This window comes from Camellia sinensis, chromosome 7 (assembly GCF_055761805.1).
Source record: "Camellia sinensis isolate YWXY chromosome 7, ASM5576180v1, whole genome shotgun sequence".
In the NCBI taxonomy this organism is placed as follows: Eukaryota; Viridiplantae; Streptophyta; class Magnoliopsida; order Ericales; family Theaceae; genus Camellia; species Camellia sinensis.
The window spans coordinates 105,419,725-105,424,822 of NC_138967.1; positions in this window are offsets into that span (position 1 = coordinate 105,419,725).

Genomic DNA, 5,098 nt, shown 5'->3' on the forward strand with positions numbered 1-5,098 from the left:
TTGTTTGGATGGTACCGCAGTGCATTGTAGGTAGTCCTCACAGCGACGAACACAACCAGACTCTCAGATACAGAGAAGACAAAGATGACCAGAACCATCGCATGGACACAGTCGATTTGGAAGTGTTTATGGCTGGACTTCAGAATGAAGTTGCCTACGTATCCCAAACATGGGAATCAAGCCTTACGTAGTTCGGGGTTAAGGTACACTCGGGTATTAACCTCTCCTTTTTAGGCTCTAACTTTTGCCAAGGCGCCCGTCGCGGGTTTTCGACCTTGCGAGCTATGTTTTTCTTCTTTTCAATTTTTTGTGTTCTTTTCTTCTTTTCTTGCTCTAACTTTTGCCTGGGCCGCCCTTCCGGGTTTTCGGCCCAGCGAGCCTCTCAAGGGTAAAAGCGTAACAAGTCCATGCCAAATGGTTTTAGGATCTCGAAGCCATCCGTATCCAAGAGAGTGGCTGTTGTATCGATTTGCAGAAGGATCCATCTTCGGCTCTTCGAGCACATCGGACATTTTCGCCCCTAGTTCGAGGGGTGTTTCTGTTCTAGTTTCGCAAGCTTCTTCTGATGAGGTCTGATCTTCTTGATCTGACTTTGGTGCCTCTTGTTCGAGGGCTATTTCAAATCTGGCCACACAGGCCTCACATCGTAGTTGACCGTTGAACCTTCTGAATTCAAGTTCAAGGTTTGAAAGCAAAGGCTCAAGTCTCGAGGCTGAGAGCGATCCTAAGCTGCACAATCTCAAGAGCGATTCCACACAAGTCTTCACAGGACCGCGCAAAACATTTTGTTTTTGAAAACTTTCAAGAAAGTGACAAATCGCTCGCGCTGAAGATAGTGTGAAACCAGTCTGGATCAAGCCAGGGTCCTTTTCAGTACTCACACTAACAAGCATGATTTCATTCATTGACGGGCTTAGCACGCCTCTCTTTCTCTCAAATGATCAAAGTTTTGCAAATCCCAAGGAATTCCTTCCTCTTCGTTTTCACCGCAGTGCTCAAAAAAGTTTTGAAAAACTTAGGTCGATACAATGATTTCAAGGCACAGAAAAGACAGAGTTCTTTAGTCAAATACTACCGTCTCATTCAGAACTTCCGGCATAACTAGCACAAGGCAGAAGCAAATGCGAGAGCGTGAAGATCACCGCTATTTTATTCAAAAAAAACTGTTGGCACAACTGGCTCCCTGGCGGAAACAGACTCAAAAAAAAATGAAAAGACAAACATAAAACAAAATGGTGACGCCCAAGGTAACACCCCCCGGAATCACCCGACTCCTATACAACAGGACTGACTCGATACAACAAGACAGACCCAAAACAAAAGAGACTGACTCAAAACAAAAAGACAGACTCAAAACAAAACAACAAAACTGACCCAATACCCAAGTCAGAAAGCACAAAAACTGGTATTTACACATTGCTCAGAACAGTGTGTGCCATTCCCACGTCTGAAGTTAATCGAGCGCCGCCCGCAAGTGGTTCAATCTCTGATCAGATCACATTATCCCCCCACAAATTCACTAATCAAGTGCCGATAGACTTTGCAGGACCTGGTGCGGGGGTGACCCCGTTGTCAAACAGATCTTGTACATCATGGCGCAGACGAAAGCAGTCGTCGGTAGTATGGCCTGTTTGTTGATGATACGCGCAGTACTGGGTAGCATCATGTGTAGCCAGAAGAGAGTTCGGGAGAGGCCGAGGCTCAAGGGGTTTGAGATGGCCTTGCCCAATAAGGATTTGGAGAGCTTTGGACAAAGGCATATAGAGGGCATGGAAGACCCTCCGACCTCGGGGTTGGTACTTCAAGGTTTGTGGATTTTTGCTGGACGCACCAGCAGGGGGATTAGCAGGTGCTGGCCTGGTTTGCTGATCTTTCTCGAGTGCAGGATTATAGCCGAAAGGAGCGTTTCTGATACAACGACCCTTCTCCCGGCTTGCCCCTTGATTCAAACTACCCCCAACTTGAGTAGCAAAAGTGTCATCCACAGCTTTTGCAACAACTGCGAGGACTTGCTCTTTGTTCAGTCCCTCGGCTTTCAAAGCCTTTACAGTGAACAGGAGATGTTCATGGGGATCCATGTCTGCCTCTATCTTGTTCCTTCCACTCGCCTCCACTTTGCCAAGGGATTGGCATTCCTCAAATACAGCCCGTTCCGAAATTGGGGAGCCTTTTAACATGAAGTTCCCGGTATGCGGTGTGGTCGATGATGGAGCCAATGTCCCGGAGGCCAGATCTGTCACAGTTCTCTGAAGATCTTCGATCATTCTCTTCAGCTCAGAAGTAGTGGGCTCACGGGTTTGAGATGATTGGGGTTCAAGTGCATCCATCGTGCTTAAGCCCATGCTTTCCGGGATAAACATATCGGGTTTGAGTATATGGGTCGGGGTGTATATACTGGGGTCGTAGGTGGGTGGCAGTGTATGGCTGAGGTTGAGATGTGGATGAGGTACTTTGCCCTTGGGGTTTTGAGATGGAGCTATTGTCCGGTTGTCAATAAGATTCTGGATCTCATGACGAAGGCGGTAGCAACCATCGGTGCCATGGCCGCGCTGTTGATGATATACACAGTATTGGCTGGGGTTATGTCTGGCAGGGAGTGGATTTGGCAAAGGTTGACGATTAAGGGGTTTGAGATGCCCTCTTTCCATCAGAACTTTGAATGCGCTGGTTAGGCTCATATGGAGGGGGGTGAAAAATCTACCCTGAGCTCGGGCTGGGCTGGCTATTTGTAGGCTAGCCTTGGCAAAAGGGTCGGCTATGGCGACTGTGTTGATTTTAGCAGGTTTGGAAATAGTGCTACCGCCAGCATTGGTACTCTCGACTGGGAGCCTTACGGCAACCTCGGTGGACCAATCCTCAATGTCGTGAATGGAGTTAAGGTCCTGAGCCCTTTTGAATTGCTTCTCAAGGTTCACAATTTTCATTGCAGTCGGATTGAGCTCATTAACATCGGAGAGACGAAGCCTCTCAGTAGGCTGCACCAGGGTTGTGGAAACTCGAGCTTGAGCTAACCCTTCTCGAGGATCTAGACCCTGCAAATCTTTAGCTGGCGGAAGTGGGTCAAAGTTCGGCTGGGGTCCCAAAGCTGGATACGAAACAGATGCCCCAGATGGGCGTTGCGTTTCAGCACTGGTCTTATCCTGCATTGTAGTTTCCTGATTTAATGCTGCTATCATGGCCACAAATTCTTCTGAACCCTGTGCCATCACGGGTCTGCTGATGATGTGACTGGTGACTGTCGGATTAGATGAACAAAATGAACCCTATATGGCCCTCCTTTGCCTTACCTCAGCGAAGGAACACTGATTTGCCCTTGAACTAAATTTCTGACCTTACAAAGTCTATCAACACGGATCCAATGTACCTGGGGGATATCGGAGCCTTCTGAAGCTATGGTTCCCAGACTACCCCTAGCAAAAGAGAAAACATGCAGCATCTCAGCCTATCTTCACCAAAACAGATACGAGCATAGTAGGATGACTGTGCCTTCTATTGAATTCTGCCCCAAAATTCGGCCTGTAAACTGTTACCCTCAGGTAAACTAAATCCCAAAATACTGAACTGGTGCCCGCAGGCCTGATGCCCAAACTTGCAAACTGATACATGCATTCCTGTAGAGACGCACTCTAAAAGCACATAATAGATAAGTGAGAGCCAAAACACCCCTATGTTGGGGTAGGGTTTCCTTGTCCTATTTTGTCAGGAGCTAGGGTTTCACTACGCACGTAGTGGTTTCAAACAACCTATAAACGGGTAAGCAACCTGTCCTAGTTTGGAATGGTCACTATGGATTCCGAATATGCACTAGGTCGAATGATCAAAAGGGTGCCTCGGTAAAACCGGGGTTTGTGTTCCCATACTGGCAGAGCCCACAACCGGTCAGCCTTATGGTCATGCCTTGACAAGACAAGCCTCCGGCAAACCGTTCAGGAATAGCAGATGGCAAACACGGTGTCCTAGGCGCACCAATGCAAATGCAATGCAAAGAAACACACAAGTGTAGTCAAAGCAAGATATCATGAGTTCGAGTCAAGTTCTCTAAATCCCCAGCAGAGTCGCCAGAAACTGTAGACCTCCCCAAATGTCCCGGGAGGACGAGGTCCCCCGTTCTGTTAGATATTGGGCTCACTACAGTTCAGGACTCTAAAATTGTCACGGTACGTAATCTGAACCAAAGAGTCCAAATCCGACAAATCGTTTTGAGAAAACAGATTTTGAAAGAAGTGCCAAACATGGACTGCTTTGCCAGATATAGAGTCGCCACCTAAATGTTTTATTTTGGGGAAATTTAGGAAACCCTGACTCGTTTGCCTAAGGCCACGTGTCCGTCATCACCAAAGTTGCCTCGGCTCGGGAACTTGGGTACGATTGGGGAAGGTCACTTCGTGAGCACCCCCGCTCGCCCAATCAAAGATCGGCCTCTACTAACCATGATATCTATTTTTGAAAACATTATGCGTTCTTATTCCGGTTATTAGCCTAGATTTACTATGTGATGCGCACAGCATACAAGTATAGACTGGATCGTCTGAATTGGAACAAAACGTTTCATGTTTATTTCTTAAAGTGGTTTGATGGTGCTACCCGCAAGTAGGCTAAGACGTGGATTTGCCACCCTCGGGTGGGCTTAGAAAAACATGATTTTGCCACTATCTAGTGGGCTTAAAACACACATTTGATGAATTGTTCCAATTCAAATAACCTAACCTTCACCCACAGGCATTCAGGCAGTTATATCACATAAGTATATAGCCTCATGGTAAGCATGCTATTCATGGCAGTCACCCACACGCATGCAAGGATGCTAAAGCATAAAACTTACCGAATACTCCAAGCCAAAACAGAAGCTAATTAGAAATCCATGCATGATCCTAATTATACGGAAATGCCTAATGCAACACATGCAAAAATGCAACTATAGCAGGCTCGGCTATTCTAAACATGGCATATGAAATGCTACAGCTAACATGTATTCAACTTGGAATTAAAAATACAATGCAGTTAGTATGATGCGCTGAGCCCGGTGCATGCAAGACAGATGAATGAATGCAAACATGTTATCATATTACATGCTAATTGAAACATGCCCTAATCTAAC